The following is a 10,012-nucleotide window of genomic DNA, read 5'->3' on the forward strand; positions in this document are numbered from 1 at the left end:
TGAGACCAGCCTGGGCAACACAGTGAGATCCTGTCTCTACAAAAATTTAAAAATTAGCCGGGCATGGTGGCACACACCTGTGGTCCTGGCTACTCGGGAGGCTGAGGCAGCAGGGTCATTCAAGCCCAAAAAGTCAAGGCTGCAGTGAGCTATGATCATGCCACTGCACTCCAGCCTGGGTGACAAAACAAGACTCCGTCTCTAAATAAAATAAAATAAAGGTCACCCCGGCCACCAAGCAGCACTGGACTGCAGAGGGGTAGGGGTCGTTCAAAAAATTCCCTGCCCCCGCCCCCGACACCTTCTCCCTCATCTCCCCATCTATCTGCCATCCCGTCCCATCCAGTCTCTACCCTGAGGTCAGAACGATCTTTGCAAAATGGAAATCCAATTACACCCCTCCCTGCCTACAACCCTCCATGGCTCCCTATTGCCTGTGATGCTCTAACATGGCATCTCAGGCCCTGCTGTCCTGCCACCTTCCCATCACTTCTACTCAGCGTCTGTCTCTCTCTCACACACAGTTCCTTATTCTGCTCTCCCTCCAAAGGGCTCTGCCCAGAGGACAGCATTCGTATCTCTCATATCCACTCTCACAGCACACAGGGTCTCTGTGTTTTGCTCCCCTAACTGGACTTGGGCTCAGCTGTTAAATGTCTGTCTTCCCCACCATCGAGGGACTCTGAGGGGAAAGTACCATTGTGGGTTGGGCTGGCTCTTGTTGCATACCCAGCCCTGGGCAAGGAGTGGATGCTTGTTCATTTGTTTAATGAATGAAGATGAAATAGACCCAAAAAGCAGATCATCTATTCAGTGGATGTTTACCGAGTTCCCAACTGGTCACAAGTGCAATGGAGGAAGGTGTGCTTGACAGGGGGTATACGTGTAGGTGCAACTGTAGACAGGGTGGCCAGGAAATGCCTCCCCTAAAAAGTGACATTTCGGCAGAGGTCTTGAGGAGGTGAGCCATCTAGGTACCCGTGCAAAGAGCATTCTGGGCAGAGGGAATAGCACGTGCAAAGGTCCTGGGGTAGGAATGTGCTGAGATGTGGCTGGGGCCCTGCAAGCAAGGGGAAGAGTGGAAGGAGGTGAGGGCGGCTGGGGAGGGGGGTCACAGAGGCCATACAGGGCCTTGTGGACCTCAGGGAGGACTTTGGCTTTCTAGAGAGGTGGGAGCCATCGGGAATCCTGAACAGAGGGATGGGATCTGGCTCGGGTGTTCACAGGTGTCCTCTGGCCGCAGAGGTGGAGATCAGACTGTGTGTGGGGAGGGTTGCTGGGAGTGGAGGGTACTCTCTACCCCACCTGTCCCTTGCCTTTTGTCCACAGGGCTGTCAAAGCCAGAAACCTGAAGCTTCCACCAAGCACTGGCTGCTTCTGGCCCCCACCTTGCTGGTTGCCTCCTGGCCTCCCTTCTGGCCTCCTGGCCTCCCTTCCTGCCAACTACGGCTCTCTCCCATGTAGCAGCTAGAGGGAGCTCATGCTAAACATTCTCACCCTGCCATCTGGATCCTGACGCAAACCCCCTACCTCTACCCCCACCCCTGCCACAGGCCCTGGCAGCCCCACAGTCACAAGGCCAGCCAGCAGCCTCCAGCTTCTCTCCATATGCACTTGTGAAACATTTCTCCTTCCTCCCCTTTGAGCCACCATCTTCTGTCTGACCTCAGGGCAGCCCCTCTCTCTCACAGATGCTCCTTCCCCTCCACCATACCCCTCCTCCCCCTCCAGGTTGCAGCTGGGAAGCCCCCTCCTCCGGGAAGCCTTCCCTGACTTGCACCTCTGCTGCGCTCACCATCATGGCAGGTCCACACCACAGTGGCCTGTGGTCTGTTTCCACTCCAAAGTGTTCACTGTCCAGCCCCAAGCTTTGCACTCTGAGCTCAGCAGAGCAGAGCTGAAAAGAGTTCTAGAAGCTAGGGCCCAAGCAGAGGGCACAGAGGCGGGATCCCCCTGCCTCATCAGATGCTGGCAGTTAAGGGGCAGGGTAAGACCAGGAGACGGGGGCATGGTGCCTAGCAGGGCAGGAGAGAAGAGGCCCCCGGCATAGCGCCCTTAAGTTGCAGGTTCAAATCCAGGCTGTGCGCCGTCATGTCAGCACGACAGGACACCCACGTCACTCCTCTCAATTCTGTCTCTCCACGGGGGAGCTGGGGAACGAGAGCCTCCCAGGGTGGCTGTGGGGGTTAGAAATAATTTTCAGCAATTCCACACATCTTTTTTGGAGCATCTTCTATGTGCCAGACACTGAGGGGCTGGGTACAAAAAAGTCGATTCTATAGCGTACCAGTGTTGTGAAAGAAGATAAAACCAGGAAAAGTGGCTATGAGGGTGTGTGGGTTTGGGAGTGTGTGTGTGTTTTTTTAAATCGTATTTTTAGAGACAGGGTCTCACTCTGTTGCCCAGGTTGGAGTGTAGTGGTGGGATCATAGCTCACCACAGCCTCTGAGCTCAAGGGATCCTCCTGCCTCAGCCTCCCAAGTAGCTGGGACCACAGGGCGTGTGCCACCGTGCCCAGCTAATTTTTAATTTTTTTGTAGAAATGGGGGCCTCGTTATGTTTCCCAGGCTGGTCTCAAACTCAAGCAATCCTCCCGCCTCATCCTCCCAAAGTGCTGGGATTACAGGCATGAGCTACTGTGCCCGGCTGTTGCAATTTTATTTTATTTTATTTATTTATTTGAGACAGAGTCTTGCTCTGTCATCCAGGCTGGAGTGCAATGGCGTGATCTTGGCTCACTGCAACCTCTGCCTCCCAGGTTCAAGCAATTCTCCTGACTCAGACTCCTGATTAGCTGGGACTACAGGCACTCACCACCACACCCAGCTAATTTTTGTATTTTTAGTAGAGACAGGGTTTCACCATGTTGGTCAGGCTGGTCTCGATCTCCTGATCTCAGGTGATCCACCCACCTCGGCCTTCCAAAGTGCTGGGATTACAGGCATGAGCCACTGTGCCCGGCTGTTGCAATTTTCAACAGGATGATCAGGAAAGGTCATCTCCCCTGGAGAAGATGACATTTTAGCAAACCCCTGTGAATTTGAGAGAGGAGCACGCAGGTGTTCAGTTCAGGAGAGTTAGAAGAGCATCCTGGGCAGGGTCACAGCCCGTGCAAAGGCCCTGGGGCTGGACCGTGCCTATATGTTTGAATAACGGTGGCAGCTGCATCGAGGAAGCGGGTTGTGAGCTGGTGAGGAGAGTGGGAGGAGGTGAGAGCAGGGAGGTGCCGGGAACAGACTGTGCAGGACTCGCCTTGTACTTTAAACACACAACTGCTCCCCAAATGGGGCCGCCCCTCTGCCCAGCCTTCACTCCCAGAAGCCACTAGGGGGCGTTCTGGGGCAGGGTCGGCCAACCATGGTCAGGCCCCTGCCTGCCTTTGTACAGCTGGTGAGCTAAGAATGGTGTTTACATTTTTAAAGGACTGAAGAGAAGAAGAGAAAAGAGAACAGGCCACAGAACCCGTCTGCGGCCCGCAAAGCTTGCAGGATTTACCATCGGGCTTTCTACAGAAAAGTCAGCCAACCTCTACTCTATTTTATTTACGTATATATTTTTTTGAGACAGGGTCTTGCTCTGTTGCCCAGGCTGGAATGCAGTGGCGCGATCACAGCTCACTGCAGCCTTGACCTCCCAGCTCAAGTGATCCTCCTGCCTCAGCCTCCCGGGTAGCTGGGACGACAGGCGTGCGGCACCATGCCCAACTAATTTTTAAATTTTGTATTCTGTAAAGAAGGGGGTCTCGCTTTGTCGCCCAGGCTGGTCTTGAACTCCTGGACTCAAGTGATCCTCCTGCCTCAGCCTCCCAAAGTGCTGGGATTACAGGCGTGGGCCACCTTTTCCCACTGGCAACCTCTACTCTACAGCCATCACTGCCAACCCAGGACAATTCTGCCCCTGATCCCAGTATGTTTAGCAATGTCTGGAGACTTCCTGAGGTGTTACGACTGTGGGGCTGGAGGTGTCACTGACATCCATCGGGAAGAGGCTAGGGTGGCCTCTGAGCATCCTATAGTACAGAGGACAGCCTCCCACAGAGAATGATGCAGTGACGAAGTCAGGAGTAATGGAAATCGTCTAGGAAATCCTGTCTGGGAAAGCCAGCCCCGGACCCCTCACCTCCTCAAGGGATAAGAAGGAGAATCCATCTGGCTTCCTGACCTGATCATTTGTGACCTGCAGGGTATTTTTAGCCTCTGAGGGAGGGGCACTGGCTATTCTGAGTTTTTTTTTTTTTTTTTTGGCGGGGTGGGGTGGGGGGCAAGGTTATTTTTGGCCTGGGCATCTATTTATTGAATTTTTATCTCCCCCCAACTTTTGGAACAGGAGACAGTGAAGGCAGGGGCATTTTTTTTTTTTTTAAGAGTCAGGATCCTGCTTCGTCGCCCAGGCTGGAGTGCACTTGTGCAATCATAGCTCACTGCAGCCTCAAACCTCTGGGCTCAAGCGATCCTCCCACCTCAGCCTCCTGAGCAGCTGAGACTACAGGTACATATTCACGATGCCCAACTATTAAAAAAAAAATCTTAGAAACGAGTCTTGCTATGTTGCCCAGGCTGATCTCAAATTCTTGTCCTCAAGCAATCCTCCCACCTCGACTTCCCAACATTCTGTGTTTACAGGTGTGAGTCACCACACCTGGGTCAGGTAAGACTTCTTGAACGCACACTGTGGGCCAGTGATGACTGTTGACACCTGGGATTCCCAAAGCAAAGCAAATCACAACATCCTCGCGCGCTTGGATCCTCCTCACAGACACAGACAGTAAACAAACAAGCGCAGAACATCAGGAAATTACAGACTATGTGAAAAGCCGTCCGCTGTACTGAACATCAGGAGGGGTGTGGGAAGCTGAGACTTTGCAGAAGGTGCCTGGGAGTAAACGTTACTGGGGAGGTGATATTTCAAGAGGGTGGGGGAGAAAAAGCCTCGAAAATATCTGGGGAAGGGTCCTACGTGGCAGAACAGCCAGTGCAAACGCCCCGGGGTAGGATCACACTTAGCACACTGGAGGAGCAACGAGGAGGGAGGAGATGGCCCAGAAAGACCATGAAGGGCCAGACCCCAGGACAGTCCAAGCCTGTGGGCTACTGCAGTCAGAGTTTGGGGCTACCCTCGAAAAGGAGACACACATGACTTCTCCCCAACTCACATGACAGGAGAGTTTTGCTTTTTTGTTTTGGGTTTTTTTTTTTTTTTTTGAGAATGAGTCTCGCTCTGTCGCCCACGCTGGAGTGCAGTGGCACAATCTCAGCTCGCTGCAACCTCCGCCTCCTGGATTCAAGCAATCCTCCCGCCTCAGCCTCCCTGGTAGCTGGGACTACAGGTGCACACCACCACGCCTGGCTAATTTCTGTACTTGTAGTAGAGATGGGGTTTCACCATGTTGGCCAGGCTGGTCTCAAGCCCCTGACCTCAGGTGATCCACCCGCCTCAGCCTCCCAAAGTGCTGGGATTACAGGTATGAGCCACCACGCCCAGCTGATAGGAGAGCTTTGATGGAAACCCCATGTGTTGCTACAGTGTGAGCTCCATGAGGACAGGACGTGGCCACCACCCCCCATGGCGCCCCCTGCATGGTGCTGGGTGGGGAGGCAAGTGTGTGCAGATTGCATGACAAGGTGCACCCAGCCTTGCTCCAAGAAGTCCTGAGCACACAATTGCAGGTGCACAAAAGATGCAGACAGCCCCATGTGTGCACACAGACAGCTACTCCTTCTTGCAGCCCTGCCTCCCCCAGCATGACCACCCCCTCTGCAAAACACAAACACCAGCACAGGAGGGACCGTTATGAACACCGGATGAGCCTGATGGTCACGTGGCCACATGCACCCTTGGCTAGATCACCATCCAGGCCACACAGGCAGAGGACACCTATGCACAGGTGCAGACAGACAGACATCTGGATTCTGGGGACACCGGGACCCCCTCCATGTTTCTACTTGGCCTCCCACCTCACTCCAGGACCCATCTCTCCCCTTCCATCAGGGTGCCCAATAGCAACCACTTTGCCCCAAACCCAGCCTGGGAGGAGCTGTCTGTCTTGCCACGGCACCTTCAGGGTCACTGGGGTCAGGGTTTCAGACCCAGGGAACCCCCACCTCGGGAGCCCCTCCCCCTGCCTCCCCACAGAGGGGCTGGAGGAGGGGAAGTGTCTGGCATCTGGAAATCAGATCCGTGAGAGGAACCCACACAGAAACCAGAGCCTTGTGTGTCCTTGGCCACATGTCTCGCCAGGGAGGAAGGAGGGGGTGGAGGGCAAAGACGATGCTCTGGCGGGGATGGCAGTGCTCCCACTCCTCCCGTTCCTCTTGAGGGGCACCCACTGCCACCCTCCCCACCGAGATGCCTGCGCTGGGGCTGAAGCAACACATGCTCTGCCACCAGCCTGGCAGGGCAGGGAGGACACAGACACCCCGAGATGCAAGCGTCACACAGCCTCACATGCAGGTGGAGACGCCACCGGCCAGGAGCCCAAACTGCTGGATGCAAACACACTCCCGTGCAGCTGAGGCGCCTGTAGGCTCCTCCCCAACGTGCCCACAGGGTCCTCCTAGGCCCCCCAGGAGAAAGGGCTCCCCTGGGCAGGCTGGGAATAGAAGCTGGGCTTCGAGTCCCCCCCTTCCACCCCCTCCCTGCAGGCTCCACAGCCCAGGTGTGCTGGTCCCCAGCTCTCCATCCTCCCCAAGCCTGGGCGCCAGCTACACCCCCAAGAACAGGAATCAGCGTGGGTGATCACGGGGTACACAAGCCTGCCAGAAGTGGGGATTGAGATGGGCGCCCCTTGGAGAGAAAGAGGGCCTGCAGGGGTGTCCCAGGGCAGATGCCACACACACATGGGGTGGACCGAGCGGGGCCATGAGGGAGGTCACCAAGCTGGGTAGGAAGATGGTGGCAAGACCAGCAGGACGGCCGGGACCCACATGTGAGCGCACACGTATGTCGCACACATATGTGGCTCCGTGCACGGGTGCGATCGCTGCCAGCCATGGAATTAGTTCCCTTTTCCAAATTCCAGATGATTTTTCATCTCTGTAATTAATGGGCAAGTCAGTTCTGAACGGCATGGCAGACAAATTGCTAGTTAGGAAAATCACGGATAATTTTCTCGATATGATAATGAAGGTTGTAATCCTTCTCTTATTCTCCCTGTTTTCATCCTACTTTTAAGTAATAAATTTGGCATTAGTGGGAGGGGAGCAGGGAGGAAGGAGAAGTCACCTGCCCCCCAAAGCTGGGGCCTGACAGGGGCCCACGCAGAGTCCCCTGCCCCCAGGCCGTGGGGCAGACTGGAGAAGAGAATGAGGGGTGCGGACCTTTCGTGGGGTTGATCAATTCAGGGGGCCAGGCCCTGGAGAGCAGGTGGAGGGCACGGAGCTTTCAGGCTGTGAGCCAGGGTGAAGGAGTGGGGTCTGGGGTCAGGTTAGACTCATGCCAGCCCTTGGGGTGTTGGAGAGAGAAGCAGAAAGCAATGGTCTGTCCCCAAACAGCATGGAGGTCAACGGCCCGGAATAGACATTCACCCTCAGGTGTGCCCCACTGGGTCCGACCTCCTCTAAGCAGTGACTCCCTACCAGGATAAGGGAGCCGGGCAAGCAGAGAGGGGAAGAGAGAAAAAGAGAGAGAGATAGAGAAAGACAGAGAGAGTGAGAGAGAGAGAGAGGGAGAGACAGACAGAGAGAGAGAGAGCGCGAGCCAGCCATCTTGGCAGCCATTTTGAACCCCTCCCCCTCCTGCCCCCAGGCACGCATGTTGGGATGTGGGATGTGGGAAGACAGACCCCAGCTCTGAGTCCGGTGGAAGCCAGGCGGAAGGGGGGGCCCTGCCTGGAACTGGGATACAGAAACACCCACGCAGCTGGCATGGCTGGGGGTGGATGGGGGTTGGAACAGCAAGAAAGGGTCCAGGCAGGTACAGTGAGGTGTTGGCCAGGGATGGGGCAGTGTGAGGACCCGGACTGGAAGTGTAGGGACAGGGGTGTGTGTAGCCAGCGGCTGTCTTCAGATGGGGGCCGGGGGTGCACTGGAGAGATACCTGGGAGGGCATTTTCTGGACACGGCTGGAGCAAACACAGCATCCCCCCACCCCACCACTTCAGGCCTGGACTTGGGTCCCAGGACCGTCAGATGTGAGGATGACAACCAAACCCTCGTAGCTCAATCCAAAGCGCACCTGGGGTGGGGGTGGGGAGCTGTCCTCAAAGCACGAATAATCCGAGTGGATCAAACCTGCCGGCCTCCCGTGCTTTAACCCGGCACCACGGAGAGAAGGTGCTGCCCGGCTGCACCCCCTCCTCCTGACAGCGGCGCCCCCCGGACTGCGGCCGGCTGGACACCCAGACGGACCCCTCCCCATCCCCCGCGCCACTGCCTCCCAGAGAAAAACAACCCCCTCGCCCAGCATCCTGTGGTGCCAGCCCCCGACACGGCTCCTCTGGGGCGCGGGGCCGGCGCGCGGCGCGCACACGCACCCCCTCCGCTCACACCCAGACACCTACACAAACAGGGCGCCAAGCACCCGCGCGCACACGCACCGGGGACACGCAGGCACCGCCGCGCCGCTTCCCCACAAAGGCTGGCGCGCGCGCGGGCACACGCAGCCACGCGCGGGCACACTCGCGGTCCCCTCCCCCCGCCAGGCACCCTGCGGTCGCCCGTCCGCACCCCCGCGCCCCGGGCGCTCCGTGGGGGCCGCCCCTCCCAGGCCCCTCGCCAGTGGGGGTGAGGTGCGGGCTGCCCCCGACGCCCCTCCCGCTCAGGTGCGGTGCCCCGCGCGGCTCCCGTATCCCCTCCCCCCTCGCGGCCAGGACAGGCCCCGGCCTCCCATCCTTCGCGCCTCCCCTCTTCCGCGCGCCCCGCACACCTGGCCCAGGTGCGGCTTCGCCCCTCGCCCTGGGCCCGCAGACACTCACCTGTCCAGCGCCTCTCTGGGGTCGGCCCAGCGTGTCTCTCCTGCGGCTCGGCGAACCCGGGCCCCCCGCCCGGCACATCTCCCGGAGCCGGGGCTGGGGGGAAGCGGGTAGGAGGTGGCGGGGCGAGGGCGGCCTCCGTGTCCCTTCCTTCCCCTGGCCCAGCACCGCCGCCGACCAAAAATTAAAAAAAAAAGAAAAGAAAAGAAAAAAAAGAGGCGGATTACACGGATCCAAAGGCAGCCCCCTCGCGGCGGCGGAGGCTCGGGACTGGGGGCGATCGGGTCTGCGCCCCTCCCGGGGAGGGAGGCGGTGGGGCGGGGGCGGCGTCAGAACGCCGGGGGCTGGGGCGAGGCGGAGCGCCCCGAGGCGGCGCCGGCAGCGGCCCGCATCTCCCCCGCAGCTCCGCGGCCCCGACGGAGGCGGCACGTGTGCGCCCAGGCGACTTCCCAGCCCCCTCCGACGCCGGCGGTGGACGAGGGGTTAACGGGGCAGCCGGGGCGCCCCTGCAGGCCCCCGCCGCCCGGCGGCGCCGCTCCGGGGCCCGCGCGGCCCCATCAGCCGGGGCCTCCTCGGCAGACGGCGGGGCGGGGGCACCGCAGCGCCGACAGCTCCCGCGCCGACGGCTCGGGCTCCCCGCAGTGGCCGCGGGGAGCTCGGGTTGGGGGCGGGCGGCGCGGAGCTGGCGGAGGGGGGCGGCGCGGCTGGAGGCGGGTGCCGCGGCGTCGCGCCCCCGGTGCGGCCGGAGGGGGGGCGCCGGGCCGGGCCCGTGGGCACCGCAGGACGCGCGGACCGAGCCGGCGCCGGGCACCAGCAATGACAAGCCGCCTGCTCGCCCCGCTCCCCGGCGCACCCGCTCCGGGAGGGGGGCGGTGGGCGCGCGCAAAACCCGGCCCGGAGTCGCCGCCCGGGACTGGCCGCCGCAACCCGCTTGAGCGCCCCAGGAGCCGGCCCGAAAACCCGGGCTGGACTTTCCTTCCTTTCGCCTCCTCTCGCGTCCTCCCTGGAAAGGCAGGGTGAGGGAAAGCGACGTGCTGGAGCCCCGCGTTGGAGCGGGGAGTGGGGGAAGGGAGACAGGCGTAAGGAAGACCCGGAGCGGATTTT

At 59.3% G+C, this 10,012-nt stretch overlaps 1 protein-coding gene across 8 annotated transcripts in view; it reads right to left on the reverse strand.

Moving 5' to 3' along the window:
- ADGRL1 (adhesion G protein-coupled receptor L1) overlaps positions 1-9,298 on the reverse strand; it is a 59,009-nt gene extending 49,711 nt beyond the window's left edge. For all 8 annotated transcript variants that reach the window (XM_034945020.3, XM_034945012.3, XM_034945017.3 and 5 more), the window contains exon 1: positions 8,912-9,298. The gene's annotated coding sequence lies outside the window, so the exon portion shown is untranslated. The remainder of the gene's footprint in view (positions 1-8,911) is intronic.
- Positions 9,299-10,012: the final 714 nt, after the last annotated feature.

The sequence above is a fragment of the Pan paniscus genome, chromosome 20 (assembly GCF_029289425.2).
Source record: "Pan paniscus chromosome 20, NHGRI_mPanPan1-v2.0_pri, whole genome shotgun sequence".
Classification (NCBI taxonomy): Eukaryota; Metazoa; Chordata; class Mammalia; order Primates; family Hominidae; genus Pan; species Pan paniscus.